The 10,746-nt window shown below is 40.3% G+C and overlaps 1 protein-coding gene across 1 annotated transcript in view; it reads right to left on the reverse strand.

Annotated features, from left to right (window-relative positions):
• The window catches only part of LOC108695740 (protocadherin-15-like), a 555,442-nt gene extending 547,791 nt beyond the window's left edge, over positions 1-7,651 (reverse strand). The window contains exon 1 of the mRNA XM_041570198.1: positions 7,052-7,651. The gene's annotated coding sequence lies outside the window, so the exon portion shown is untranslated. The remainder of the gene's footprint in view (positions 1-7,051) is intronic.
• Between the last annotated feature and the right edge of the window lie 3,095 nt (positions 7,652-10,746).

Consider the following 10,746-nt stretch of genomic DNA (forward strand, 5'->3'; position numbering starts at 1 on the left):
TGAAAATTTGCATTAAAAATCACTTAAGAAATGTTTATAAAGGGTTAAATAAAGTTTTATCTTCATAAACCCAGGTTTATAGTTGGCAGAATTTTAAAGCAAAAGTCAATAGAAGTCAAGGGGAGGTATATTTTCAGCACTCAAGTAATGTTATCCAGAAAGCTCCAAATTACAAAAAGGCCATCTCCAATAGACTCTCCAATAGGACTATTTTATTCAAATAATCCAAATTTTTAAATTGATTTCCTTTATCTCTGTAATAATAAAACAGTACCTTTAACTTGATCCAAACTGAGCTATAATTAATCCTTATTGGAAGCAAAACCAGCCTATTGGGTTTATTTCATGTTTACAGGATTTTCTAGTAGACTTAAGGTATGAAAAACCAAATAAATTGGAAAGGGAAATACATTCCTTTTATAAAGTTGAATAAAAGCTCAACTGAAACCCAGTAAAGTAATTTATATCTATCAGAACACGGCGTTGTTCCCCAGCAAAGTCTCAGGCTTATCCAAGCCCTTCCAATGACGTGTAACATTAACACCTTCACAAACCACAGTTTTAAAAAAAAAATAGGAATTGTGCTTAAGGTGGTTTTTGGAAAAAATCAGACTTCATTCAAAGCTAGGCAAATATGAAAGCTGACTTTGTCCTTAACATCTTGCCATTGAACAATAAGTTTAACAACTCACCGAACCAACCATCCGTGTTAGAGATGTTTCTGCAACCTAACCCAACATGGAAAACCTTTCACCCCAAGAGCAAAGAAGAAACTGACTCATGGGATGTTTAAGGGAATTCAGTTTTCTGAGCTAGCAAGACATCAAGAAAACAGTGATGGAAGGCTATAGAGCCTGTCCCACCGGCGAGAATTACAAACTTGAAAGTCAGCCAACGAATCTTATAAATAGCAGAAGTGACCTCTAAAGGTTTCATTCAGCAGGGAAACGCAGTCATACAATTGTGCACAACAATAAAACTCATCCATAGCGGAGAGTAAGCTTAACCAATGTTGTGCCTGTTAATATGATAATAATTGATTAAGGACTATGTCATATGTAGAATTTCCTGCTGGAGAAATGTATATACCCAAGTTTTCCTGATTTACATCAAAATAGGTTGGGAATTATGCATTCCCATTCTCATTTCATGATGGCTATTTGTGTTAATTTTTTTAAGGGACCCATTTACTAACATTCTGATTTTATTTTTTAAATTGTATTTTCTTCTCTAAAAAAATGTTTTTTTTCGATTCGAGTTTTTTTTAACTCATGTGAATTTCATTTTACTCTAAATTTGAATATTCGACTAGTTATGAATAATATAGAATATGTAATATAGACGAATATTACTGATTCAAAAACTGGAATCAAATTCGACCAAACTCCAAAAAAAACTTGAACGTCAGGAAGGCTACAAACAACTCCAAATTGATCACTCCACCTCTCCCATTGACTTATACAGTAATTTGGCAGGTTTTAGATTGTGAATAGTCGAATTAAAATTTTTAAAGGATCAGAGTATGATAAAGCTTGAAAATCAAATTCGAATTTTCTTAAAAACTCGGATCAAGTTTGGATAATGCCCTAGTCAGATTTGAGAGTTTTGACCATAAAAAAAAGGAAAATCAAATTTTCAATTCCACTCTTAATAAATCTGCCCCTTAGATGTTCAACTTGGTTGAAATTCACCAGAAGGTGAGCCAACAAAGCAACTAAACAGGAGAACTGCAGGCTTGAGGGCATGGCTTGGCCCGAGAAAGCCTCCTATTTGAATTTTAATTAAAGAAAAACTATACCCCCCAAACAATGTAGGTCTCTATAAAAAGATATTGCATAAAACAGCTCATATGTAAAATCCTGCTTCATGTAAATAAACCATTTTCATAATAATATACTTTTCTAGTAGTATGTGCCATTGGGTAATCATAAATAGAAAATTGCCATTTTAAAAAATAAGGGCCGCCCCCTGGGATCGTAGGATTCCCTGTACTCACAAGCATACCAACAAACCATACATGTTAGGTCACATGAGCCAATTAACAGACAGAGTTGTGTATTTTGCTTCTTCCTGTTACAGTTAGAGTTGTAGTATTTCTGGTCAGGTGATCTCTGAGGCAGCACACAGACCATCACGAAATGGTGGCTCAAGGCAAGAGATGTAAAAGGGCAATATTTACTTAAATATATATTCCAGTTTGGTAAGATTCTTTAATATGCCACTTAATATGATATGAACTATATTTTGCTTAAGTGTTCATTTTGGGGGTATAGTTTTCCTTTAAGGGCAAGGGACCCTAACATTGATGAAAAAATGCAGCAACCTCTGGAGCAGATCCCATAAATAGTATTATTTATAAGACATTACTTGAATAAGACACCAGATAACTGGTACCTATGTCCAACACTATAGTGGACCAGCCTATAAAGCTCTCACACCAGTGGCCTTCAGCTTTCTTCTAGATAAAATAAGAAATTAATGTTAACATCCTTTTTCAGCAAACTACTGGAATTTCAAATGCCTTTCTGTAAGTAGCTATTTGAGAAGGTCACTCAACAACACCGTTCAAACCAACAAAACAAGAAGAATCCTGGTATTTGGCATGTTATCCTCGTTGATGATGAAGAATGTGAAAAGACCTTGAGATCTGTCTTCATCTGATCTTTCCAATTATTACTGTGGCCTTGTAATTTCACTGTCCACTCACAATGCCACCTGGGGTCAGAGGAATAATGATATTTTTGTCCTCTCTTTTCGTCAGATTTCATGGTTGATGAACTGAATTAGAGGCCTGTCAGCTGTTCACTTTTATTTGTCTTTGAGTCAAGAATTGTGGACCCATTAAGAAAACCAAATTGCTACCTTATAGCATGAAGATTGGGAAAGAAGATGACATCTTTGTGTTTTAACGCAGCACATTTTCCGTCTGAATGCAGTTGAAATAAGGTCTTAAAATGTAGGATCAGATGGTAAATAAAAATTTAGATCATCACAACTTCTAATTTTCATCAAAGATTTACCATTTTTACCATTTTACATGTCATTGTGTATATATAGTGATGGGTGAATTTGCGCCGTTTTGCTTCGCCGGAAAATTCACGAATTTCGCGCGAAATTCGCGAAACGGCAAAAAATTCGCAAAAAATTGACAAATTTTTTCAGGCGAATTTTCGCGGGCGTTTCGCAAATTTATTCGCTGGTGGCGAATTGCACAAATTCGCAGCGAAGTCGCGCCTGCCGAATGAATTCGCCCATCACTATGTATATACGCTATATTCTATCACATCTATTTTAAAAATCTCAAAAAGAAATCTCAGATTTACAGACTTTACTAGGATTTAATCAATTTAACTGTGAATAGAAAATTCTGTTTTGACAAACTAGGGAAATAAAACTTGCATATGCCGTGTAATCCAATGAACAAGGTGAAAGTACAGACATTTATATGGGATTTGTTATGCTCAGGGGCTGGGGGGTTCAACATGAAGAATTCTCATTAATGGGGGTGCACCATGCCTTAAAGGAGAATAAAAACTACTAACAACCCCAGGTCCCACTCCCCCCCTGAACTGCACCACTGGAGTCTCACGCTACAAATATCTCTAACAGGCGCAGGCGTCAATGCGCTATCGAAAGAGACCGTCACTAGAGTTTGTTCGCATTCTTTCAGCAGTAGACTTTTTGCTCTGGTGAAAGGTCGTTACTCCACAAACTCACTAAAGTGCGGATTTAACTTTTTTTCGCCAGAGTTGACTTTGCCACCTCAGACCAGGCGAAGTGCTAAAAAGCAGCCAGATCTTCCTCAATCTTCTGTCACTTACATCATATCCTCTGTGCCAAAAATGCATTAACATTCGAATAATGTTGGCAGCTTTTCGTTTTTTGCAAAAGTCCTAACTTAAACTTTTTTTGGGGAACCGGTTTTCTCCAGACATTTCATAACATATGGAACATTCATTTTACAGTGGGTAAAGTTAAGTTGAGACAGATCTCACTAATGCAGCAGGTAGGGCACAGGGAAGGCTTTACTTTCATAATGGTTATGTCTTATTATCAAAAAGCAAATCAGTTTAAAAAAAAAAAAAAGATTTATTTAAACATGATATTTGATGCTGCTTGATGCTGATTTCTGGATAACAGCTTCCCAGATAATAGATTTGGGAAAAAGAACTAATCATTATACAACTTTAAGAAAGTGATAAGAAGCAGCACCCTGTATTTGCTGAGCTTAAAGGGATACTGTCACGGGAAAAAACATTTTTTCAAAATGAATCAGTTAATAGTGCTGCTCCAGCAGAATTCTGCACTGAAATCCATTTCTCAAAAGAGCAAACAGATTTTTTTATATTCAATTTTGAAATCTGACATGGGGCTAGATATATTGTCAATTTCCCAGCTGCCCCTGGTCATGTGACTTGTGCTCTGATAAACTTCAGTCACTCTTTACTGCTGTACTGCAAGTTGGAGTGATGTCACCCCCTCCCCCCCCCAGCAGCCAAACAAAAGAACAATGGGAAGGTAACCAGATAGCAGCTCCTTAACACAAGATAACAGCTGCCTGGTAGATCTAAGAACAGCACTCAATAGTAAAATCCAAATCCCACTGAGACACATTCAGTTACATTGAGAAGGAAAAACAGCAGCCTGCCAGAAAGCATTTCTCTCCTAAAGTGCAGGCACAAGTCACATGACATGCGGCAGCTGGGAAATTGACAATATGTCTAGCCCCATGTCAGATTTCAAAATTGAATATAAAAAAATCTGTTTGCTCTTTTGAGAAATGGATTTCAGTGCAGAATTCTGCTGGAGCAGCACCAGTAACTGATTCATTTTGAAAAAAACATGTTTTCTGAAAAATAATAATATTCCAAAATCTACTTTTTTTTTTAAATTCTTGTTCACTTTATATTCACTTTACCAAACAGGATCAATTGTTTTCAGGTCCGCTTAAACGCATGAGGTCTTTGAAGCTAGTTCCCCTTTAATTTTCCTCTGCTGCTTGTGAAGTGGATTTATTCCAGTCGCCAGAGCCCTGTCAGTGTTCATAAGGCAGACTTTGTTTTCTAATAAAATTGAACTGTCCTCTGAGATCCCTGCAGATGTGATCTTATCTGGGTCCTACAGTGCACACAAACACCCAACCTTTCATAAACACCTCATCTTTTATTGCGCTTCAAATAAAACAAACTGCAACATGTGGCAGGTGCCCCCCCCCCTCCCTCGGCCGCTGAATGTTAAGCAGAAACTGCAGTTATAGAGAGAGAGAGAGACAAACACGTTGCATTTCCATATGGGCTCAGTGATCCGGATTATGAGGAGCCGTGCCTCGGCCACCTTGCTAAAACAATGGGAAAGCATTCATTAGCCGGTCTTGTCATTAGAATGATGCACTTCATTAAGCAGCGCTCTGCTGTCTTACAGTGTATATATATATATAACGGATCTTAATGGGGCTCTCAGCACTTTTTGGCTGCGGGAGAAGCCTTTAATGTAATGTTCTGCTGCCAAACCCTTGTACCCTAATGGAAGTTGCAACAAGGAAACAAAACAACAACATCGGTTCATAAATTCAATATTGTTGGAAACTCAATACCCAAGATGCTCCGCTCAGCACACATTAATCGAATTTGCTCAGTGACATCACGGTGACACGTTGCCTTTGTAATACGATCTCTCTGGGCAGCTTGAATTAACAATCTAGCATGATAGCAATGACAGCCCATGACTAAGTACCCCTGTAGGTACGAAACGCGTAGGACTTTGATTTTAACTTTGATTGATAAAGATTTTTTTTAACTATATTTTGGATTCCTCTGCCTGCTGGATTGGATAGCCTTAACTCTTCATTTCATATCATGATAGCAAGTCCCCAATTCTTGAGCAGGAACTGCCCTGGAATAGAAGCTTGAAAGTCATGTGCTTCTTAGGACACATAGGTGCAACCAACCAGAAAACCTTACAAGGGTCTCTCATGTGCCATGTGATGCTTCAACTACAACTCCCAGCATGCTCCGACAGCTGGTGTACACTGAGAGTTGCAGTTTGGCATCAAAATCACATGTTCATGATTATCCCAACCCTGAAAGAGTCATTTACAATTTACAATGTTTATTTTACCCATAAGTAGCGATGAGCGAATCTGCCGCGCTTCGCAGAAAAAGTCACGAATTTCTGGAGAGATTTGCGAAATGGCAAAAAATCCACGAAAACTGGTTTGCCCCACGCTTCGATTTTGTCACACGTCAATTTTATTTTCACACGACTAGCGCGTCGGTATTTTTTGATGCGTGCATTGTTTTTCGATGCACGTTTTTTTGGACGCGCGGCGAAACGAGTTCCGTGGCGAATATTTGCCGTGGTTTCACAAACAAATTTGTCTGTGCGAAACGTGAAAATTCAACAATGGCGAAATTTTTCACCCATCGCTACCCATAAGGCTTGCCCAGAATGGGAACCCTAAAATTGCCGTCACATTTAAGGTGGTGGTAACTTCAGGGTTCCCCTGGGGGAACTTGTATGGGATTTATTGAAGTGGAGTGGGTGGCACAAATATACAGAAATGCAAGGAGTATGTTTAATTGCAAGCTCTTTCAATAAATAGCGCCAACATGCACTATGGTTACATCTATTTTAGTGCAACTGTATTGCCTTTATTAATGAGCCTGTCTATGTTGGAGTGTTTTCCCTTTGAATATACCATGAATAAGACTTTAATTCAGTATAATAGATATCACACAATAAAAGAGCAATACACAGTGGTGTATCCAGAACACTTAAAGTCACAGAGTGGATTTGCAGCAATTCTCAAGTTCCCAGGCACAAAGTTTGCAGGGGGACCCAGAGAGACAGAGTTGGATCTCCTACTTGATAACTCAGCAAGTTGGGTCTAACTTTCTTGCAAATGCCACAAAGATCTGGCGAGGGTCGTGGGGGGCTAATGATACAGCTTTACCCATTCGAATTTTGGGAAACTGAACCTTCTGGTCATTGTGCTCAACCCAGAGATTCCCTTGAATAAAGATATAAGTGATTAGTGCAGAAATGTGCTTACCTTTAGGGAAAAGAGACTGCAGGGAATTAACAGATCCCAGGGTTAGAAGAGAAATCCATATGTCAATGGGGCAGATGATGTAGAGGAGCAGCAGGGGTCACATTGCCTGGGTGGGTGAGTGGACAGTGGGCTCCCTGTGCTGTAGAAATCATCCAGAGCTTCCAGAACTGACCGATACCCAAGTGTCAGTTTGAGCAGCATCACCCTGAGCACAACTGACAGTCAGAGAGTCTCATCCTATGACTGGGGGAGAGGACTGTGACCTTCTGAAGCAGCAGCAGCAGTTATAGGGAAGGGAGACGGAGTCAGGTTGCTGAAATCCGATGAGCTGCAGATGAAGCACCAGTAGCGACAGCAGCAGCAGCAGACAGTGCGACTCACGTTGCCTCATTGAAAGTAGAGGAGCGGGGGAGCAGGAATAATGGTGGAGCCCGGCGGAGCTGTCTCTGGTGCTGAATCTCATCCGCCCGGCGCACTTACCGCTTAGGAATGAGCTCAGCGCCCGGGAAACACGTTGGCTTCCCCTTAGCGCGATCAATAACTCCGCCCTCTGCTTCTGATCCGCTCACTGTCACACTCGCTGCTCCTACAGCCGCCGGGATGTGCGATCTGACGCTGCCGCTGCTGCTGCCGCTCAACCTGCCGCTGCTCTCGTGTAACAGAGAGGGACTTATACAGGGGGGTGACCGGGATTCCTTGGCTGAGAAATAACCCTCCCTGTCCTTTATATGTAAATGCTTCTGAGCACTAAAGTGCTGATGTAAATGGGGGGGGGGAGCAAAGGCCTCTGGGATTTAATTGTACCCCGAATTCAACCCGACCTGGAGGAACATTGTGTTTTTTTATTCCTACTGCCTGACTTTACTGTATGGGAAGCACAGGACTCTCACTGTATCAGAAAGCAGCAAAACATAAATAGAGATAGATAGATAGATAGATAGATAGATAGATAGATAGATAGATAGATGAAAGATATAGATAGATGATAGAGAGATAGATATATAGATGATAGATAGATAGATAGATAGATAGATAGATAGATAGATTAGATAGATAGATAGATAGATAGATAGATAGATAGATAGATAGATAGACAGACAGACAGCTGATAGATGGATGGATGGATGGAGAGACAGAGAGAGAGACAGAGAGAGAGAGAGAGAGAGAGAGAGAGAGAGAGAGAGAGAGATATGGTAGATAGATAGATAGATAGATAGATAGATAGATAGATGTTGTACATGATGGTTTGGAGCTTCTGTACCAGCCCAAGGCAACCACAGCCGTTTAGCAGTAAAGATCTGTGTCTCCAAAGATGCCCCAGTAGCTCCCCATCTTCTTTTCTGCTGATTCACTGCACATGCTCTGTGCTGCTGTCACTTACTGAGCTTAGGGACCCACTCACAATATACAGTACACATAGAATAGAAATGTCACAATATAAGGCTGATTAGTAATTAATACAGATAATGACTACATGGCAGCACAGAAACCAGTGCAATTAGCATCAGAATTTAATAATCAGCAAACCTGTAGCATCAGCTTATATTACAGCCAGGGAAGCTCATTTTCTGCTGGATAATTAGTGACGAGCCCTAAGCTTAGCTTCTCAACAGCCAATCAGAGCCCACTGAGCATGTGAGTGTCACAGACACTTTCCAAGATGGTGACCCCCTGTGACAAGTTTGAAGTCCTGGATCATTGCTGCTATTGACAAGCTCAAACTTTAGCCTCGTGCAATAAGTTCAGTATATAAAATATGGCATTTTTAGCCATATTAATTTTTAGGGTTTATTTCTCTATCTATCTATCTATCTATCTATCTATCTATCTATCTATCTATCTATCTATCTATCATCTATCTATATATATCATCTATCTATCTATCTATCTATCTATCTATCTATCTATCTATCTATCTATCTATCTATCTATCTATCATCTATCTATCTATCATCTATCTATCTATCTATCTATCTATCTATCTATCTATCTATCTATCTATCTATCTATCTATCTATCTATCTATCTATCTATCTATCTGTCTGTCTGTCTAATGTATCCATCAGTATTCTCATTGCCTTAATATAATACTAGTACAAGCAGATCTCAATGCCAAGACATCAATTCAAAATCTACACTTACCATCCAACTAGTCTATATATACCTGTATTTATGTAGTCACTATTTATCTATAGATATGTCTATCTATGTCTATAGACTCTTTGCATATGACATTCCAGCCTAGTGGTCTATATGACATTTTAATCAGTAATTCAATGAGTGTGTGTGTTCCATAGTAGACAATAGAATGTTCTTGTTGGCCCCAGTAGCAGCAGCTCAGGACTGTGTAGAAGGGAGAAGATGATGCAGCATTTAGTCCTCACAAGGAGAATCCAGTCTGTACTTAATGTACATAAACTGGGCATTAGCACATGTCATGGTCTCTAGATCAATAGGTCTTTGTCTGGTAATGGGATCAATGTTTGCTTTGAGGATCTGTAATTGGGACCTAGATGACCCCCCCTCCCCCCCAATTCATTTGTGATGCAAATTCACTGGGATCTTTAGCTTTGTATTATTGTGGGTTATAGAGCAGAGATCTCCAGCAGCAACACACACTCAGCACTCAAACCATTAGATCTTGTACAAAACAAATTCACTTTCCTACACAGACTCACTCACTGAAGGTGCAGCATTTGCTTATGGAAAGAAATACCTGCACCGCGTTAAAACTTACCATTAACTAAAGCAGATATTAATCTCCATAAATACAATTCAATATAGACGCCCAGCCCCCCACCCACCCTCTTATGTTATTGATTCATTTCTATGACTGTGTTCTGTCCAGTTTATCAGCAGATGCGGCTTTTGCACTTCGTGCGCCCTCTGTCGGTCAATAACGGAACTGCGCGCTTGTTAGAAAAGCTGCAAAAGCGTCTGCGAGCGGCTCCAGGCTGAGAAGTCGCTGCAGGATCGTCGCAACAGTTAATGGGAGGTGCAGCAGCATGGACATTGCAATGCTATGTCTTTAATCTGCAGTGTTGCAGTAAGGACACCCAGCTTGATGCTGTCCCACAGCTCGTGTTAAACTACATCTCTCACCCCTCAAGGTTCTGTTATAACAACAGCTGGAGGGCTGCAGGGTGGACGTCCTTAATGCATATAATCTAACTATAGCTTAGAGGTATTGCCTAATATAATATGTAGATAAACTGTGTTATCCCACAAGGAATTCAAGCTATATTAACCTAAGTCTCATTCTATTAATGCAGATTGGCAGAATGACTCCAGATAATACTGTAGGTCAGGGGTGTATCTACTGGGGGAGCAGGGGGTGCAACTGGTCCCCCGGCAGATCGTGGGGGGAGGGCTGCAGCCACATTGAAAAATCACACGGACAAGGATGGGGGCGGGCCCGGCTGCACGGCCCGCACCAGGGCCCGCCCCCACCTAGTTCCGTTACTGCTCTAGGTCTGCCTAAACTGGCCATACACGGGCGATTAAAGCTGCCTAGTCCAGACCAAATCTGCAGTTTATTGGCCCGTGCGTATGGCCCTCTAAAGGGCTTCCCCGATCGATATCAGGCCAAAAAGACGGCCAGATATCGATCAGGCAGGGTTAAAAATCCCGGAACGCGCCCGCATCTATTCTGAGATGCGGTTCCACAAACTGACATCTGTATTGGCAGCATTATG

Source organism: Xenopus laevis, chromosome 7L, assembly GCF_017654675.1.
Source record: "Xenopus laevis strain J_2021 chromosome 7L, Xenopus_laevis_v10.1, whole genome shotgun sequence".
Taxonomy (NCBI): domain Eukaryota; kingdom Metazoa; phylum Chordata; class Amphibia; order Anura; family Pipidae; genus Xenopus; species Xenopus laevis.